We start from the raw sequence: 21,712 nt of genomic DNA on the forward strand, positions 1-21,712 counted from the left end.
GGCCCATTAAAACATTGAGGCACCAGCGGGTCCACTGAAGGCCCAGTAAAACATTGAGGCACCAGCGGGTCCACTGAAGGCTCAGTAAAAATCTGAGGCACCAGCGGGTCCACTGAAGGCCCAGTAAAACACTGAGGCACCAGCTGGTCCACTGAAGGCCCAGTAAAACACTGTGGCACCATCGGGTCCACTGAAAGCCCAGTAAAACATGCTGCAGAGGTCACTTAAACAAGTGAGATTGACGTTTTTTTTTTGTTTTTTTTTACAGCTAAGGAGACAGCTCAAGGGCGCAAAGAAAAAAAAAAAAAAAAAAAAAGGCCCGCTACTCACTGCTCCCGAACAGAGGTTAAAGGAGTGTCCAAAATCAGAGGTTAATTTCGGGAGGAGAGGTGTCCTGATACCCTCCTCTTGAAAGAGTTCAAGTCGTAGGCAGGAGGAAATACAGATGAAGGAAGATTGTTCCAGAGTTTACCAGCGTGAGGGATGAAAGAGTGAAGATGCTGGTTAACTCTTGCATAAGGGGTTTGGACAGTATAGGGATGAGCATGAGTAGAAAGTCGAGTGCAGCGGGGCCGCGGGAGGGGGGGAGGCATGCAGTTAGCAAGTTCAGAAGAGCAGTCAGCGTGGAAATATCGATAGAAGATAGAAAGAGAGGCAACATTGCGGCGGAATTTAAGAGGTAGAAGACTATCAGTATGAGGAGGAGAGCTGATGAGACGAAGAGCCTTAGCCTCCTCTGTCCAGAAGAGCTGTGTGAGTGGAGCCCCCCCACACATGAGATGCATACTCCATACGAGGGCGGACAAGGCCCCTGTATATGGACAGCAACTGTGCAGGGGAGAAGAACTGGCGGAGACGGTAAAGAACGCCCAGCCTCGAGGAAGCTGATTTAGTAAGAGATGAGATATGAAGTTTCCAGTTAAGATTTTGAGTTAAGGATAGACCGAGGATGTTTAGTGTTGAGGAAGGTGATAGCTGGGTGTTGTCAAAGAATAGGGGATAATTGTTTGGAAGATTGTGTCGAGTGGATAGGAGGAGAAACTGTGTTTTTGAGGCGTTGAAGGACACCAGGTTCTTCTTGCCCCAATCGGAAATAATAGTAAAGTCTGAGGCTAAGCGTTCTGCAGCCTCCAGCCTTGAGTCGTTAAGTTCCTGAAGGGTGGGTCTTCTATTAAAAGAAGTTGAATAATGCAGAGTGGAATCATCGGCGAAGGCGTAGGCAGTATCACATTATTCCGCCGTGGACCACACACACCCTGCATGCTGCTGCTCCTCCCTTGCCAGGCACACACACTGAAGTCCTAGAAAGAGAATCCACCCTCAGGCACGTTGTTCACGGCAGAGAAGTCGTACGCCTGGCCACTGGTGGTGCTGCTCGCCTCGGGGCCCTCCTCCTCGCCGGAACACTTCTCGATGATATCCATCCAGGGCCTTCTCGTACACGGCCTCATTGTCGTGGTGCTGCAGTCCTCAGTCTTGTCCAGTCCGCCGCACTCCTCAGTCATCTGGCCCAGGCGGTCCACCTCGTTGATCTCGGCAGTCTGAGAAGATGAACACATTCATAACCCTTTGCTGGGTGAATATTAACGAGCCATGTTAACCTACAATACTTTTGGTGACTGTTTTACACTCCCACTGGTATGACAATGACACACAAATAACTGATGCATGCAGGAAGCGGTCTGGGTGGGGGATCACCTCACTGGGTTTTGTTGTGTCTTCTAAGACAATAATGAATGAATGACTAAGGAATTTATGTTTAAGATACATGTCCTCAGACCTGTGAATTGAACTCTAGCCTTTACATTACTTTATTAGTTCCTCATAATTGAAAGTACCCATCCTTCAAACACCTTCCAGCAGTAAACAAGTTATAACTCTGTTCACTACCACTGCCTCCATCACCGTATTGTGTACCAGCACTGGCCTGCCGTCTGTGGCTGTGGCCTTCCACCTGGTGCCGCCTTTTCATGCCTGCTCAACAAAGACCTATGTATCTACACTCAGCAATACATTCATTACGATGCGGTGATGCTACAGGACTGAAGATACTGAAGACAGTTTATTCTGATGATCAGTTTAATCTTTTCTTTCTCTTACAAGCATTAATTTGCTGTTCCACTTTGTGCTTGAGTTTTGCGGTGAAGAAAGAATACATCACTGAATGGTAGAGCATCCCATTATAAAATGTAAGAAAACATCCTCATGAACTTACCTCTTTGTCTAGTCTAATGAGTTCCAGAAGAGGTTGTACAATGCCAGCCTTAGTGACGATGTCTTTGAGTTTGGGGCCATCGCCAGCAGTGTTTCCCGGCGCCCACACGGCTTGCTCTGCATGCCACGTTGGTGTGCGGCGAGCGGAGCAGCTTGACGAACGATACGACAGCACCCGAGGCTGGTGGGGAGGCAAACATCGTGGATTACATGCAGGAACAAACTTCAAACTAATCATTTCTTCATACAACATAAAAACAACGCAGGAAGATTCTATCAAGAAGCGACACCCTTTTTTACCTCTTCCTCTTCATCTTAAGACTTCATGTTCCCCTTCACGTTTTTCAACGCGAGACCCTCACAGCAGGAACGATACAACTCAGGGCTGGATGCCACAGAATGCTTAACCTTGTTATTAGTTATGAATGGGTCACAAGGAACAATGAAGAACGTGCAGGGCGGGGCTGCGCCAGGGCGCTTGTCAGCCATCACTTGACGCGCATCTCCACACGTTCGTCGTGAAGTAATCCTACATGTAACAGTAATGGTCGCCAATTTGTGCAAACCATTTGGCATTCGTATCTAGAACATTTTCCTTACTTCACATTGGCATAGGAGTAAGTCAGTTTACTTATAAACTAAAGGTGGCAGTCAAAGGGCAAAACAAATTAATAAGTGAACACAACTGCTGCTCCTATGGACATAATACATGTCAAAAGAATGATCAGTTTCAGTTTGAGAAGCCTTGGTATTCCTCTCTTGAAAGTTTAATTTATAAAAAGGATAAATAGCCATCCTGAACCCTGGCCTCTGGTTACAGCACTCAGGCCACACTCACTTGTCTACCCTCTCCAGGAGGCGTACAAGGAAGTGCACCAGGCCGGCATCCGGGGTGGCATCTAGGGGCGGGCTGAGAGCTTCTTGTGTGCAGCTTGTGTGGCCACCGGCTGGGTGCTGCTTTCGTTACTCGGGATGCCGTTGATAATTTCCTCCACACGCAGTGTAGGGCCCTAAAACAGTACACATATATTATAACTTATTCAGTCTTAAAATATCACAGCCTCCTAGAAAATGAAGTAATATATATATATATATATATATATATATATATATATATATATATATATATATATATATATATATATATATATATATATATATATATATATATATATATATATATATATATATATATATATATATATATATATATATATATATATATATATATATATATATATATATATATATATATATATATATATATATATATATATATATATATATATATATATATATATATATATATATATATATATATATATATATATATATATATATATATATATATATATATATATATATATATATATATATATATATATATATATATATATATATATATATATATATATATAATGCAGCTGTTCCTGGAAAGCAAACCATTACGCAGTGAACACCAGATAAGGGGCCAAAGGCAGCACTTTGAAATGAAGTGAAAATGGTCATGACTTCAGAGCAGCACCGGGAAATAGTTTCCTAAAAATCACCTCTGTATTCCTCTTGCATTTGATCAACAGAATTGATGCTGAGAGCGAGCAGCAACTTCTCTTCCTTGCATAGTAAGGAAAAAGGGAACAAAGCCTCAACACACACCAGCCAAACACTGTGTGGTATAATCTGTTATGAGGAACACATGTACCAAAGACAACCAAGGCCAGTGTCACACATTCACGATCTTGACTCCCGACGCCTCCCGACGTCAGGCCACACGCCGACAGTTTTGGAAATTTCTAAACACTCGGCGCCCTCACCGAAATCTGCCACCGTCGGCAGTAAACCAACACCGTTGGATGTCCATCTCAGTAACGTCTCGACAACGTCGTTTCGACGTCGGCAATGATCGGCATTGTAGGGGATCTATTTACGATGATCTTAACGTACGTCTGGCAGCGTGACATTTTCTAACGTCGAGTTAAGATCGTGAATGTGTGACATTAGCCTAACAAATATGGAGAACACATAATTATAACAAAACGAGTATGTAATGACGCTGGACCTGAAAATATTCCCTCGTTTTCACATCTCCCTAATATTTATTGTGTGTGTTCATCTTGTATTTACTTATATTTCATTATTCCGTTTCTTTGTTTAATTATTCATACACTTATTGACTCTTTTCTGATTTCATTCTCATCATTTTTTCCTCTTTTTCCTCTTAGTGTTTCTGACTTTCACTCTTCTAATTAAGTTTCATGTTGAGTTGTTCACATGTCTGTTCTTTTGTTCGACTGACACGTTTCCATTTTTCGTTCCGGCCATTACTTTCTTTTTTCCTAACCTTTCTGACTTTTTAAATCTATTATTCATTTTGAGTTGCTTTCATATTTTTTTTCATTTATTTGACACCTTTCAATATTTCCTTATTCTTGTTTCTCCTTCCTCTTATTTTCTTAATCATTTTCCCTTCACTCCTTCACCTTTTCCTTCAAGTTGCGTGAATATTCTTTATTTGCCTCGCTTCAGTGTTCGTCACCACTCTTCCTTTTCTCCTTGGCATGTTCCTTCTCTCCTTTACTCTTCCGCTTTCTTTTCTTCCCCTTTAGCGCTTTTAAGAGAGAGAGAGAGAGAGATTTACATAGATTTACATAGAAAATCAGACCACACAGACCCCATGGTCCAGACTTGGTGGTCTGTCCTTAAACCTAAGTGATTTTACATTAATCAGAAGACTCCAAAACGTTGCATTTCTACTCTAGTTGATATTAAGTTGAAGGAAGTGACGGTCGAGCTTATTTTTGAAGGAGTCAATCGTGTTACACTGGACCACTGACGGTGGAAGCTTATTCCATTCTCGCACTACAACGTTGGTGAAGAAAAATTTGGTGCAGTCTGAATTTACTTGTCTACATCTGAGTTTTACGCCATTGTTCCTCGTGCGCAAAGTGTCATCGATCATAAACAATGTTGATCTGTCTACATTCGTGAAACCATTAAGTATTTTAAAACATTCGATCAGTTTTCCTCGGAGGCGACGTTTCTCAAGAGAGAACATGTTAAGAGTAGAGAGCCTTTCTTCGTAGGATTTGTTGCGCAAGGAAGGGATCATTTTCGTTGCCCGACGCTGAACACCTTCTAATTTAGCAATATCCTTTGCATGGTGGAGAGACCAAAACTGTACCGCATATTCCAAGTGGGGTCTGACTAAACTGTTGTAGAGCGGGAGTATTACATCTTTATTCTTGAATACAAAGTTTCTTTTAATGAAGCCCAACATTCTGTTCGCTTTATTTGCTGCATCGATGCATTGCTGTGAGAATTTGAGGTTTGACGCGATTTTGACCCCCAAGTCTTTGACGCATTGAACGCTTTTGAGTTTAACGCCGCGCATTTCGTATTCGAACTTCTTATTCCTCGTTCCAACTTGAAGGACCTGGCACTTGTCTACGTTAAAGGGCATCTCCCATCTATCCGACCAAGCTGAAATTTTGTGCAAATCCTCTTGGAGGCTTTGCCTGTCTTCGTCAGTGAGAACCGAGTTGCCAATCTTTGTGTCGTCTGCAAATTTACTAATGCGGTTATTGAGTCCAACATCCACGTCGTTGATGTAAATAATGAAGAGCACTGGGCCAAGGACCGAGCCCTGAGGGACGCCACTAGTGACAGGCGCCCACTCTGAGTTAAATCCGTCAATCACTACTCTTTGTTGTCTGTTGCTCAACCAATTCGCGATCCATTGGTTTACTTGACCGTCAATAAGAACATAAGAACATAAGAACGCAGGAGTCTGCAAGAGGCCGGTAGGCCTGTACGAGGCAGCTCCTTTGACCCTAAGCTCCCGTGTATCTAACCCCACCTATTATCGCTGTCCATGAATTTATCTAGTCTATTTTTGAATGTGACAATTGTATTGGCACTCACCACATGACTGCTAAGCCTATTCCACTCATCCACCACCCTGTTAGTAAACCAATTTTTGCCTATGTCCCTGTTGAATCTGAATTTATCCAGTTTAAACCCGTTACTTCGTGTCCTACCCGGTTCTCTTACCAACAAAACCTTATGAATGTCTCCCTTATTAAAGCCCTTCATCCATTTATAAACCTCGATCATGTCTCCACGCACCCTTCGCCTTTCTAGAGAATGCAAGTTTAACTGTTTGAGTCTTTCCTCGTATGGCAAGTTTCTCAACCCCTGAATCATCTTAGTCATCCTCCTCTGCACCGATTCTAACATTTTGATATCCATTCTATAGTAGGGTGACCAGAACTGAACCGCATAGTCAAGATGAGGTCTAACTAATGCTAAATATAGTTTGAGGAAGACTTCGGGGCTTCTGTTGCTTACGCTCCTTGAAATAAATCCCAGTACCCTATTAGCTCGATTTCTAGCTTGAATGCATTGTGCCCTTGGACGGAGATCAGAGCTCACTAAGACCCTAAATCCTCTCGCACCCAGACCTACTTATGAGAGTGTCATTTAAGCAATAGTTATGTGAGGGTTGTTCCTACCTACACTCAGAATACTGCACTTCCCTACATTGAACTCCATCTGCCATTTATCCGATCATATAATCTGTTGAGTTCACCTTGGAGAATACTAGCGTCCTGATCCGACTCAATTACTCTACCGATCTTCGTATCATCTGCAAATTTACTAACATCACTACTAATTCCTGTGTCTAAGTCATTGATATAAATAATAAACAAAAGTGGACCTAATACCGAACCTTGTGGGACCCCACTCGTAACACATCCCCAGTCAGATCTTTTACCATTGATTTGCACTCTTTGCTTCCTATTGCTAAGCCACGCCTTGACCCAGTTCAAAACTTTACCCTCTACTCCGTGAGCCTGTAATTTAAGCAACAGTCGTTGGTGAGGAACTTTGTCAAACGCTTTACTAAAATCAAGATAGATTACATCATAATTTTCATCTCTGTCAACCGCCTCAAATACTTTATTGTAGAAGGACAAGAGATTGGTGAGGCATGACCTACCTTTTGTGAACCCATGCTGCGAGTCGTGAATTAAGCTATGTTTCTCTAAATGCTCCCGAATGTTCCTGGCTATTATGGACTCCAGCATCTTCCCTATAACCGATGTTAAGCTAATTGGGCGATAGTTTGAAGCAACTGACCTGTCCCCTTTTTGAAAATCGGCGTCACATTAGCTACTTTCCATAGGCTCGGCACATAGCCAGTATTTACCGACATCTTAAAGATGTCGGTTAGTAAATCACTGATTATATCACCTAGCTCCTTTAATACCCTCGGAAATATCCCGTCAGGACCTGGCGACTTGTTCTTCTTAAGCTTATCTATCTCATCCTGAACTACTTGCCTGGTAATGATTATATCCCTCAATTTATCGCCATCCCCGCCCTCGTACACCTGAACTCTTTCCGGTATAGTCGTTCGATCCTCCTGTGTGAATACTGAAAGGAAGTAGTCGTTCAACAATGTGCTCATATTTTCGTAATTTTCTACTAGCTCCCTGGGTTTGTTTTCAGCGGTCCAATTTTCTCCCGTGTTTTTGTTCTATACATCTGAAAGAAGCCCTTAGGATTACTTTTCGCCTCATTTGCTACTTTGATCTCATAGTTCTTTTTGCTATCCTGGTGTTTTCTTAACTAATCTAGATAGTTCGACGTACCGGCCCCGGAGATGTGTTTCCCATTCTTTATTTTCTGATAAATTCCCTTCTTTAACCCAATCTCGTGTTTTAGTCCACGAGTCATCCACTTAGGATCATTGTTTTCTTTTCTAAGTGTTCGCTGTGGTATATGCTGTTCTTGCCCCTCTACTATTACTCTAACTAAATTATTGTAAGACATTTCTACCTGGTTCTCCTGGCTCTCCAATCCGCAGTTCTGGCCCTCATGAATCCCTAAATTATCCCAGTTTACCCCTTCAAGATGTCTTCGAAGCCCCTCGTAGTTTGCTCTTCTAAAATCTGGCACTAACACTGGGTTTGGATCACGGGTTACCGCCCAGTCTAACCTAAAACGAACCGTTCTGTGATCACTATTTCCTAACTGTCCGCCCACCTCCAACTCACGTAGCAAGTTCCCATTATTGGTTGGGACTAAGTCTAATATGTTATCTCCTCTGGTAGGCTCAGTAACTACCTGCTTAAGGAAATTATCTTGTATAACTTCAAGAAAGTCCTCGGCTTCCAGGTCACCCACTAGATCTTCCCAGTCTATATTCCTATAATTAAAGTCCCCATTACGCAGACATTTCTATTCATACTCGCCCTGCCAATCTCCTGTAGTAATAAACTCGTGTCCTGCCTGTTAAGGTTGGGTGGCCTGTATATAACTCCTAGAGTTAGTTTTCTTTCCTTTGTAAACGTCCACCCAAACTGATTCTGAATCCATGTTAGTTTTGACTGAGTTGTTAACTAAACATTTAAGTGAGTCTTTAACATATGGCAACTCCACCTCCTTTCTGCCCTTCTGTCTTTGTGAAACATCTGATAACCCGTTATTTCAAATTCTGACCTAAAATTTCTATTAGCAAAGTCTATCCATGTCTCAGTGATCGCTATTATGTCAAAATTTTCTGAACAAGCTTCACCCCTTAGTAAGTCTATCTTGTTTCTGAGGCTCCTGCTGTTAGTATAGAAGATTCTTAGCCCGTCCTCTGTTACTCCTCTAGAATTACTTCTAAGCTGCCTGGTTATATTATGAGCTAGTTGTCCCTCCCATTACTCCTCCCATTGCTCCCATTACTCCTCCCCTCGCCTATACTAAAAATCCCTCAGGGTACCAAGTGCTCGCTCAAGGAGTCTGAGAGAGCCTCAACACCCTTGAACGTCAAGTGTATCCCGTCACGGGCGTAGAGGGCGTCGTTGCCAAAGAAGAGGTCCCAATTGTCGACGAACAGCCACCCATTGCGCTCGCAGTGCTCAGCAAGTCTGCTGTTCACTGCTATCGCCCTGGACAGCCATCCATCGCCAACGCCCCTCCTTGGCAGGACGCCACACACTACTGGTGACCCACCAGCGTCACGTATCCTGCCTAACAATTCTCTAAAACGCCTGAGAAGGTCCTCGCTTGGCACGAGAAACGTCGTTTCCGCCACAGCTGAGAAAGACAATGGGGTTCGATCCCTCGCTTGCCATACACGCCTCAATCCTGTCTGATATATGGCCCACCTGCCCCTGGAAACATACCCTCGTCCTGTTCTTATCCTTGGAGCAAAAATACCTGTCAACATAACGAACCTGACTATCACCAACAACAAGAACCCGACGGTCGGAAGGGGCCAGGAGGGTGGGTGAAGGGGGAGGGAGAGCGGGAAGGAGGGAGGGACCTGCTGTGAAGAACGAGGAGAAATTGTGGAAGAGGTGGAAGGTTGAAAGGAGGAGGAGGAGGAAGAGGAAGAAGGAGAAAGGAGGGTGAGGTGGTGGAGGAGGAATGGACGAGGAGAGGGAGGAGGAAGAGGGGAAAGGGAAGGTAAGGGACAGGTGTTGGAGGGAGGGACGAGCGAGGAGGCGGAGGACAAGGAGGAGAAAGAGGAGAGGAGGAGGAGGAGGAGAGTGGGCGGGAAGAGGGAGAGGGGACGGAAGGAAGGCGAGGAATTTGAGGCGGAGGAGGAGGAGGAGGGAGGAGGAGGAGGAGGAGGAGGAGGAAGGAGGAGTAGGTGAAAGGGAGAGTGAGGTGGGGGAGGGAGGGACGGACGAGGAGAGGGAGGAGGAAGAGGGGGAAGGGGAAGGTGAAGGACAGGTGTGGGAGGGAGGGACAAGCGAAGAGGCGGAGGACAAGGAGGAGGAGGAGGGTGGGCGGGGAGAGGGGAGAGGGGGGACGGAGGAGGAGGAGGAGGAGGAGGAGGAGGAGGAGGAGGAGGGGTGGGAAGCGGGAGATCGGAGATGGTCGAGGAGGAGGAGGAGGAGGAGGATGGGAGGGGCTGCTGTGTGGTTGAAGACAATACTAGAGGGAGGAGGACGAGGAAGAGGAGGAGGGGAGGAGGACGAGGAAGAAGAGGAAGAGGAAGGGGAGGAGGAGGAGGCGGGGCTTGTTGCTGCTGCACTAACCAGTAAGTGTACCTGGGCGGCGAGAGTCGTAACCCTATTCTCTAACTCTATGATCCTCTGATCATCCTTCTGAGTCTTAACGCAGAACCTACAAACGTCCTTGGAAAGAAAGTACTGCTTGTCCATGCGAACTCCACACCCAGAACAACGCTTTCATGGTGAAGATATGGGCGAGGCAAGACGGAAACAATTAGGCGCGTTAAGACGATAACAAAGTACGCAGCTGCGGTGAGGTCGTCAGGTCAAAAATGTGTATCTAGGAAAACAAACCAACAGCTGGGGTGAGGTCGTCAGGTCAAAAATGTGTATCTAGGAAAACAAACCACAGCTGCTGTGAGGTCGCAGTCAGGTCAATTCCCAGGGTAAAAGGGTGTGTCTCGGGTAAAAAGGCGCGGTTATTTCTACCCACCAAGACAAAACATAGGCCAATATTAATACACTGAGAAATCACTTATGTAAAGAAGATAATAACTGTGTTCACTAGGTTTGCGCGGAAAGTGGATTATCTAGTGTTTTTGTGTGGACTTAGAAATTAACGTAGCTTGGCGCGCCTGATTCACGTAGTCCTATTATCACAGCACAGTAAAGTATCCTAATAATAGAAGGAGAAGAAAACACAAAAGCAATATAAAAAACACAAAAGCAATATAAAACCGTGTAGCACTGGGTTGGCGTGAAAGAATGTTGAATTTAGTGTAGATGTGGGAAGCTTAATATACTTGTCCTAGGAGTAACTGTGGATCACTATCTAACTAAGTAAATACTAAATCAGAACACTTAGCGGTCTGTAGTAGAAGGCAGGGTAATCCTCCTGGTTTTGTAGTCCTCCAGTACAGCAGCAGTTACACAGAAGCAATACCTATTTGCTTTAATTTGTAAAGTAATTTATGATGCGGGACTTTATCAAACGCTTTCTGGAAATCAAGATAGACTACGTCCAGTGATTTGGTTACGTCATAAACAGTGAAGAGGTCGTTATAAAAGGTTAATAAGTTTGATAGGCAGGATCTTTTGTTTCGGAAGCCATGTTGTGAGTCCACAATCAATGAGTGGCTTTCAAGGTAATTCACAATTTTGTCTCTAATTATGCCCTCAAGTAACTTACCTACAACCGAAGTTAGACTAATGGGCCTGTAATTACCTGGTACTTTTTTGTCTCCTTTCTTGAAAATCGGTGTCACGTTAGCCTTTTTCCAATCTGAAGGGACGATGCCTTGTCGCAAGGACATATTGAATACGGTTGTGAGGGAGGAGAGTATTTCGCTCTTTGTTTCTTTCAGCAGAGTTGGATATACTTTGTCAGGTCCAGGACTTTTATTTGTTTTAAGTGAATGGAGAGCTTTAAGGACTTCATAGGTTGTTATTTCAAATTTAGGAAATTCTTGCTCGAGATTTACAATAGTACTGGTGTTGGTGGTAGCGAGAGGAAGACTGTTAGTATTAAACACCGAGGAAAAGTAATTGTTTAAGAGGTTTGCAATGTGTTGGCTGTCAGTCACTAGTGCACCGTCGCTGTTTGTTAAAGGTCCAATACCACTTTTGATCGCCTTTCTGTTGTTTATGTAACTGAAGAAAGATTTCGGATTATTTTTACAGTTGGCTGCAATATTTTCTTCGTATCTACGCTTTGCCTGACCTACTAGTCTTTTTACTCGTCGCCTGGCATCATTATAAAGTCTAATGTTTTCGGGCGTGCTTTGTTCTTTCTTTAACCTGTAAAACAATTTTCTCTCATTGACTGATTGTTTAATTTCGCTATTAAACCACGGTGGGCTTTTTTTTAGTGTTAATTCGCTTCTCGCACAAGGAGACGAATGTGTTCTGCTGAGTGAGTAAGTGATTTTAAAACTTAGCCAGGCTTCCTCTACGTTGCCGTCATCTGATAGTTGTATTTCTGTTAGTTTTTGTCGGATTTCTACGAAGTTAGCTCTTTTGAAATTGGGCACCTTTACTTTATTTTCAGTCACTGATGATTGAGCTTTAATGTCGACGCGCACTAATTTATGATCGCAAGAACCGAGGTGTTCTCCTACCGTGACACTACTGATTAGGTTATCTTGGGTCGTTATAACAAGGTCGAGTATATTATTTTGTCGAGTTGGCTCAGAAACCATTTGGCTTAGATAATTTTCTTCTAGAAATTCGATCATTCTATGTGACTCGCCTTCTGTACCTGACAGTGTCGCCCAGTCGATATGGGGGAGGTTAAAGTCTCCTAATATCAGTGAGTCGCTGTTATTAAGTGACTGCCTTAAGACGCTGTACATTTCAAGGTCGTCATCAGTGATTGCCCAGGAGGTCTGTAGGTGACAGATATATTTAAGTTGACTTTTGCAATGTTTACTCGCACAAATGTTCAACGTTACTGTTTCCCAGTGTTTTGTCAGTGGGTTGCAAATAGCTTTTGACATAAAGGGCGACGCCACCGCCTCTACAGTTTACACGAGAGAGAGAGAGACAGAAAAGAACGAAATCGTTCGAAGAATCATGTTCACGAGCGTAACATTTCCATTTGTCTCAATTCACTTAGTTTTGCAGATTCGATTATTTTTAATATTTCAAACCCGTCTCTCTCTCTCTCTCTCTCTCTCTCTCTCTCTCTCTCTCTCTCTCTCTCTCTCTCTCTCTCTCTCTCTCTCTCTCTCTCTCTCTCTCTCTCTCTCTCTCTCTCTCTCTCTCTCACACACACACACACACACAAACACAGTAAGCACAGATCATAAATCAGGGAAGTGAGACGTGACACACACACACACACACACACACACACACACACACACACATACTGACACATTCCTCTCCTCATGTGATATTAAATTTTGTGTCTTTAATCTTCTTCTTCCTCCTCCTCCTCCACCTCCTCCTCTTCCTTCTCCTCTTTACCTTCCTCTTCTTCTTTGCCTCTTCCTTTTCCAGTATCTCCATATTTTTTTTTTTTTTTTACGCGTCTCTTTCACTCCTCTTCCACCTACTTTCCGATTCCCCTCCTTGACCTCCTCTCCTTTCTCTTCTTTCCCCTCCTCCGCTTCCACATCATTGATCTTTTCCTCAGGGATTCGCAGGTATTTCAGGATTTCTTTCACACGCTCTTTTCTTTTTCTCTGTAACCCTTCTTCTTTCCTTTATTTTCTGAATTCCTTTGTGCGTGTTACTCCTTTACCATATATCTTTTTCTTTTCCTAACTTTCTTTATATTCTATTGGTTAGCTTTTCCTCAATATCTCGCTCCTTTTGTGATCCTTTACCTTCCTTAATCCATCTCCTTACTGTCTTTTCCCTCCTCATCTTCCTCCTCTTCTTCTTCCTCATTTTTTCTTCACATTTTGCCTTGTTTATCTTTTTATCGCCGTTGCTCTTCTTTTCTCTGTGTATATCTGTTCACGGTTTTGGCTTTTATTTCTATCATCGTTATTCCATTCTCTTCTTCTCACTCTTCTGTGTTTTGTATTTTGTGTAGTTTTCTTTTTTCCTAATACCTTCTCACTAACTTAATTGTTTTGTTTTCACACTCCAGTTCTTTTCCTAATTAGTTTGTTTTTCTTTCGAGTTTAATCTAATTTTTTATCAGTCTGTATTCTTGTCCTCTTGATCATTTCTTCCCGTTTTTTCCTTCTTTTCACTTTGGTTATTCCTTCTTTTTCACTCCTCCATCTTCCCTTCAATTTTATTTTCATGTTCTTCTTCTCTTCCCTCTTTTTTTTTTTGTTTCGTCTTTTTCATGTTAGCTGCTTCGTCCTTCCTTCATTTTCTCTTCATTCTTCATCTCCCGTTACTACTTTTCCTCCCATCCGCTCCTCCCTGCCAGCTTCATTATATCTCATTTCTTTCTCGTACTTTTCCTCCACTTATTTCTCATTCTCTCTTCCCTTTCTTTCCTTCTTTCCTCCTTACATAGTTTTCTTTTATTTAATATTTTTTTAAAGAAAATAAAGGGATTTCTCTCTCTCTCTCTCTCTCTCTCTCTCTCTCTCTCTCTCTCTCTCTCTCTCTCTCTCTCTCTCTCTCTCTCTCTCTCTCTCTCTCTCTCTCTCTCTCTCTCTCTCTCTCTCTCTCTCTCTCTCTCTCTCTCTCTCTCTCTCTCTCTCTCTCTCTCTCTCTCTCTCTCTCTCTCCTCACTTCCTCCAACTTTTCTCCAGTTTCTCCTCCCTTCTACTCCTCTACATCTACCCCTCTTCTCTCTCTCCATCTCTCCAGGTTTCTCTTCACTGCCTTTTTCCTTCGCCCCATTCCCTTTACCACCCTCCTTCTCTTCTCCTCCTCCTCCTCCTCCTCCTCCTCTCCCTCCTTTTCTGTCTCCCTCTTTGGTTTTCTTCTTTCTTCCAACGGTTCCTCTTTCGGTGGCATTGAGAGTCCTTGAACACCAGAGTTCCCAAGAGGAACAAGAGGAGGAAGAAGAGGAGGAGGAAAGACAAAAAGAGAAGAAGTAGGGACGGAGTGACGGAGAAAAAGGAGAGGAAGATAGAGACGTAGAGAAAGGGAAGAAGGAGGAAGAAGGGTCAGTATGTAGAAAAGTAGGAAGAGGAGAAGGAAGGAGAGAATGGTAGTTTCGGGGAGCGGGAGTAGGAAGAGGAGGAGGAGGAGGAGGAAGAGGAGGAAGAGGTAGAGGAGGAGTAGCACGAGGAGAAGGAGGAGCACGAGGAGAAGGAGGAGCACGAGGAGGAGGGGGAAGGATGCAAGGGATGCATATTTAAAACGATATTGTGTGCAGCTCTATGGTCTAGGCCACGAGAGAGAGAGAGAGAGAGAGAGAGAGAGAGAGAGAGAGAGAGAGAGAGAGAGAGAGAGAGAGAGAGAGAGAGAGAGAGAGAGAGAGAGAGAGAGAGAGAGAGAGAGAGAGAGAGAGAGAGAGAGAGAGAGAGAGAGAGAGGAGAGAGCAACCCGCTATTTTTCTTTCACATTTTCCCTCCAACAGAAATCACTTAATTAATAGAAAATGAATAATTACTAACGGTAACTCATCCGTTTGGTAATTTTCTTTTATTATTATCTCGCCGTTTTGGTTTTACTCTCTAATGGATCACAGCGTCGACTATTAATGTACAAAGCACTTGATGAATCTTTTTCCTCCTGTTTTATTTCATTGTTTATCATAAATCACGAAGTATCCGAGAACAAGGAATTCGTCAGCATACTCCGACTAACAACTTCATTCTTTTTTTTTATCTTTATCGCATCTCCACCAACAGAGAGTGAGTCACTGATCGTCTTAACAGTTTAACTTTATCTGTTCTTTTTTTCTGTGTGTGTCAGTCCTCTTTTTTTCATCTCTTGCACTTCCACAAGGACGAGAAACTTTTTACACATTATTAAGCCCGATTCAATATTTGCACATTTTTCCCCTTGAGAATTTTATCTATTTCTTCTTTTATTTTCTTTAAAATGTCTTCATATATGCTTTTCACTTTCCTTTTGCGTAAGTTTCCCGGTTTTTTTTTTTTACATATTTTCATTTGTCAAAGTTTCAGAAATCGAGTCAGTCCTAACATTACCACTTTTTTTTACAAATTCTCATTTCATAACTTTAAATCGTTCATGATATTGTTCATCTTTATCTCATTTCCACAAAGTTAAGAATCATTGGTCACAATAACAGTTGAATTCTCTATACGCACATTTTTCCTCAATGATATCTTATTGTTTTTTCTTTGAATTTTATACGTTTTCCTGACAATTATTGCTCACACCTTTTCTGAAGTTCATATTTTTCGATAATTTTCAATCATGCCATTTTTTCAATATTTTTTCAGTCTTCATCATTTTTCATCTTTTTCTTTTTTTCAGTTTTATTTCAACCTTATGGGAGTCATTCTCGGTGATTCCTTCCTTTTCCTCATTCGATGTTTACGTTCTTCTGATACTCACATCCTACATTTTTATGAGTTTCAGTATCCTTTTTTTGCACTCTTTCCATCTTTATCGCATTTCCACAAAACAGAGAATACTTGATCACATTTGCTCTTTAATTTCATCCCAGCACAGTCTTCCCTTCTAGTTTCCACTTTTATTCCTTTTTTTTCACTTTTTACTTGGGCATTCTCGATTATATTCTCGAATTTTTCTGTTGCCTTTCAATTTTCCTCTGCTGTTTCATTTTTTTTCTCGTTCACCTTTTCCCTCATTTGTCTATTTTTTTCTATCAGTCTTTTCTATCACTCCGTCACCTGTTTCATCGTCCATCTTTTTCTAATAAATCTTTTCATCAATCACTAAGTTTTCTTCTTTATTCATTGTTTTGTATGTTTTACCTTTCACATCATCTTTTCCCTTAAGCATCTTTTCCATCATTCATCAGTTTCCACACATTTCTTTTCTCTTATTCTCTACTTATCATTAACCTTTTATTTGTCAAACACTTTTTTATCGTTCTCACTTTTTTTCTCTTTCATAACCTTTTCCTCGTCCACTCTTTATTATTAACGTTTCTTGACATTCACCGTTTTATCATTTAAATTTCAAATCTCATGTTTACGTCCACTTTTTTCCACATTTTTAGAGTGACATGTGGAAAAAAAAACCGTGAGATCTGCGTCTCATTATCTAGTGTATGTTTACAAAAAAAAAAAAAAGCATCATAACCAGATTACGTGATTTTCCGTTCTCTCTTTCCGTCTATTTCGCTCTGCCTGGCTAGGGACTTTATGTATGTATGTATGTATGTATATATGAACGTTTCTGTATTCACGTGACTGGGTGATGGATTGGAAAGGTACACACTGATGAATTTACTGTACACACGACCTTAAAATTTGTACATAGTTAGTTATATAATTAGTTAGTTAGTTAGTTAGTGTGTGCGTATGTGTGTGTAGCGTGATCAAGAGAGCAGGAAAGGGCAACACATTTTTACACATGCATGAGGGAGGAGGGACAACACACACGATAGATGCAAAGTTTTCCTCTTCACGCCCCGCAACACACCACAACAACACACCGCCGCAACACACACCCGCACCAACACACCGCCGCAACACACACCCGCACCAACACACCGCCGCAACACACCCACCGCAACACACACCCGCACCAACACACCGCCGCAACACACCAGCACCAACACACCGCCGCAACACACCAGCACCAACATACCACCGCAACACACATCCGCCGCAACACACCACCGCAACACACACCCGCACCAACACACCGCCGCAACACACCACCGCAACACACAACCGCACCAACACCACCACCGCAACACACCACCGCATCAACACACCACCGCAACACACCCGCACCAACACCACCGCCGCAACACACCACCGCAACACACACCCGCACCAACACCGCCACAACACACACCCGCACCAACACACCGCCGCAATACACCCGCACCAACACCACCGCCGCAACACACACCCGCACCAACACACCGCCGCAACACACACCCGCACCAAAACACCGCCGCAACACACCCGCACCAACACCACCGCCGCAACACACACCGCACCAACACCACCAACACACCGCACCAACACACCGCCGCAACACACCCCGCACCACCACCACCGCCGCAACACACCACCGCAACACCCACCCACACCAACACACACTCGCACCAACATACACCCACACCAACACCATCGTCGCAACACAACCACCGCAACACACACCCGCACCAACACCACCGCCGCAACACACCACCGCAACACACACTCGCACCAACATACCACCGCAACACACACTCGCACCAACATACCACCGCAACACACACCCGCACCAACATACCACCGCAACACACACTCGCACCAACACACCCGCCGCGACACACCACCGCAACACACACCCGCACCAACACACACCCGCACCAACACCACCGCCGCAACACACCCCCGCACCACCACCCCACCGCAACACACCCCGCACCAACACTACCGCCGCAACACATCACCACACACACCGCACCAACACACACCCGCACCAACACCACCGCCGCAACACACCCGCACCAACACACCACCGCAACACACACCCACACCAACACTACCGCCGCAACACACCACCGCAACACACACCCGCACCAACACACACCCGCACCAACACCACCACCGCAACACACACCCGCACCAACACCACCGCCGCAACACACCACCACAACACACACCCGCACCAACACCACCGCCGCAACACACACCCCAACACACACCCGCACCAACACCACCGCCGCAACACACCACCGCAACACATCCCCGCAACACACACCCGCACCAATACCACCGCCGCAACACACCATCGCAAAACACCCGCCACAACGCACCACCTCAACACACACCCGCCACAACGCACCACCGCTGACAACCCAAACAAAAAGACACTCCCACGCCGCTACGTCCCCCGCGCCTCGCTTCCCACACTCCCCGCCTTGGACAGCTGAGGGCGGAAGACGTGGGCGGGGGAAGTGCAGGAGGCGTGGATGAGGGAAGGGGAGGAGGAGGAGGAGGAGGAGGAAGCGGAGGAAGAGGGGGTTAGATCAAAGCACGTGGGCGTCGGAACCTTGAATGGTTTGTGATGGTGACTTCGGGAGGAGGAGGAGAAGGAACACAGAAACATAAAGGAAGAACAAACAACAGCAGACCTGATGGTCCTTACGAGGCTGTTTGTGACATGCTACACTAACTATCTAATCAATGGTGGAAAATGAAGGATAGAAGATGAAGGAGGAGGAGGAGGAGGAGGAGGAAGAGGAAATAGTATAGGATTCCAACGATGATGAGATGGGTGGAGTATAGGAGACGAAGGAGGAGGAAGAGGATGCAAAGAGAGAAGAGGAAGTATAGGAACCCAAGGATATCCCCAAATCACCTTCCAGTTCCGGGACTCTGCTCCCATGCCTCGCGGCGACTGTTACCGATCCTTCTGTTTCATTATTAGTCTGAGAGGTGTCCTGAAGGCCACTCGTACTCCTGACGGCGCTGGGGAGCACTAGACAAGCCGCCAGGAGAGCCCAGAGGCACCATGTTCTCGCCCCGTCGCGTCCCAGCAGACGGTGAAGCCCCAGCAGGAGCAGCGGGAGGCCTGGCGTTCCTTGGGTGGATGTCTGGGCCCGGCTCGGCTGGGGGTCGTTTTGGAGCTCGGCTGGAGCCTCTTCTGGGGGAAAGCAACGGGATCAAGGGCACGCAGCGGCGGGAAAGGCAGAGTTATTGTTTTAAAGACCAAAAGGAGACTCCATAACAACATAAGGAGTCTGCAAGTGGCCGTTAAGGAGTCTGACTGATGAGGAAAGGAAGAATTAGTGTTTTAAATACCAAAAAGGAGATAACATAAGAACGTGAGGAGTCTGCAAGTGGCCAGTAGTACAGCGAAGAGTGAAAGAAAGAGAACAAATAGTGGTCATGAGAAAGAGAACTAATATTGAAAAGAAAACGAAAAACTAATAGTGAACGAAATAAAAAGAACTAAGATAAATGGAATAAAAAATGATATGGAATACATAACGTTCGGGAAGGAAGGATTTTATGATATTCTCTTCCCGTAGCAAGGTCTCACACCACGATGCAGCCATACAAACAACCTAACTAAGATAGAAGAGTGGGGGAAAAATAGTAATAATATATGAAAGTAAGGCAGTAGTAGGTCACACAGAAAACAAAAGAAAGATGGCGTTGGAAATATGATAACGGGAAGAAATGTTAAGGAGGGAGAAATATATAACATTAACCAATGTTAAAAAAAAAAAAAAAACTGGAACAGATGGAAAACAAAATTATGAACAAGAGATTCAGAACAAGAGAAGGAAGAGCAGCAGCAGCGCACACAAGGAACGGAACCCGAAGAAAGGAGAGAGATACAAGATAAAACAAGAGGATCAGGAGGGGTGGAGAGCGCGGAAGTCAAGTCAAACAAAGTGGATTAGAGGAACGAAGCGCTGAAGAGGAATAACCTAAAACGGATTTGGGAACATCCGTCTAAGTCCTAAGAGGAATTGAAGAAATGGCGATTGAGGATACAACACGACCAAATGGAATGGATGAAGGGATTATAGGAATGGGATAACGAGGGGGAGGAGGAGTTGTATATTCAGAGGGGATTAATTAAGGGAGGAAGCCAGAGAAGAGAAAGAGGAAAAGGGGAAAGAGACAAAAAGATTTTAAGAAAAGAATCGTAAGAATGGAGTCAAGAATAAGATTTTCATAGAGAGACAAATGAAAGAACAAGACTCGAATATTTGAAGCAAGATAAAAGAGGAATAAACATAAAAGTGGACCAAGAAGAGTATCAATAAAATGAAAAAAGGCAGATTATAATAATGAAAGAAAGCAGAACGATGGAAACAAGGCCAGAACTTATATGCAAGAAGAAGGATAAGAAAGGTAAATAAAGAGCGAAGCAAACAAACAAACAAAAAAAAAACTGAAGGAAAACAAAACAACTTGAACACAAAGCAAAAATAGTTTATTGTCCCGGGCTTTTTTAACTGACAAGTCCCCATCCGAGCAAGGGGGATGGGGTGTGTGAAGGTCCCGGCAGTAGCCAAAGATCGATTAATGAGCTCTGATCGGGAGGGTTCTGGCGATGACGAGTCCAGCTCGTGATCAGGACGTGGTGAATTACACACACACACACACACACACACACACACACACACACAGGTGTGGCGGGAGTGGCTGTCATCACTTGATGCGGTCGGTGCTCCTCCCGTTCCTTACCTGACCCCCTCCGTCCCTCCCTCACGCCACGGCGCCGCCCCGCCCTCGCCACCTGCCTGGGGAGGTCCGCGGCCCGAGGGGCTGACACTGTCCGGTGTCCGCCAGTTTTGAGTGGACGTGATGAGGCCGCGCACACAGCCGCTCAGTGTCCCTTCGTCTTCGCCAGCCCCCGGCACACACGCGGCTCAAGCAGGCAGGCCAGCACACCCCGAGGCAGGCCCACACACCCCGAGGCAGGCCCACACACCCTAAGGCAAGCCGTTGGCCCGTCACAGCCCGCGCACCGGCAAGGCGGCAGCGAGATGGCCACCACGACTCTCCTGATGGTCGTGGCGGCGGTGGCGGGGATGGCGGCGGTGCACGGCCTCCCGCAGGACAGAGGCACGGATGCCTTCAGAGCTCTGCACGGCTTGAAGATTCAGGGAGAAAGAGTTCTCAAGGTAGATGAGCTACCGATGGAGATGCGGCAGGCAGTGAAGGGGCACAGCGGCGGGCTGACGGTACAGGAGGCAACTGGAGGCGACGGGGAGGCGTGGAGTGCAGGTGGCGGCGACAACAGCGCGGGGATCTCCCCGGCTCTTCTGGCCTCCCTGTCGAGCAGCGGCATCAGTGAGGAGGACGTGGCGGGCGTGTCCCGCCGCTTGCAGGCCCTGGAGGCGCGGTGAGGCCGGCAGGACACTACACGGTGCACCTTTACACACACCTGACGAAGCTTAACTCTCTAAGGTGACCCCGTGCGGCCCCTGTGTGTGTGTGTGTGTGTGTGTGTGTGTGTGTGTGTGTGTGTGTGTGTGTGTGTGTGTGTGTGTGTTACCG

At 44.9% G+C, this 21,712-nt stretch overlaps 1 long non-coding RNA gene across 2 annotated transcripts; it reads right to left on the reverse strand.

Annotated features, from left to right (window-relative positions):
- Positions 1-275: 275 nt before the first annotated feature.
- On the reverse strand, positions 276-19,395 carry LOC126981379 (uncharacterized). 2 transcript variants are annotated; one of them, XR_007733921.1, is made up of 3 exons: positions 19,053-19,395; positions 3,053-3,224; positions 276-1,541 (listed from the first exon to the last, which is right to left on the reverse strand). It is a non-coding gene; the product is annotated as an uncharacterized LOC126981379 (long non-coding RNA). The 2 variants fall into 2 exon arrangements; XR_007733922.1 differs by lacking the exon at positions 276-1,541 and adding an exon at positions 2,222-2,395.
- Positions 19,396-21,712: the final 2,317 nt, after the last annotated feature.

Source organism: Eriocheir sinensis, chromosome 47 (genome assembly GCF_024679095.1).
Source record: "Eriocheir sinensis breed Jianghai 21 chromosome 47, ASM2467909v1, whole genome shotgun sequence".
Taxonomy (NCBI): domain Eukaryota; kingdom Metazoa; phylum Arthropoda; class Malacostraca; order Decapoda; family Varunidae; genus Eriocheir; species Eriocheir sinensis.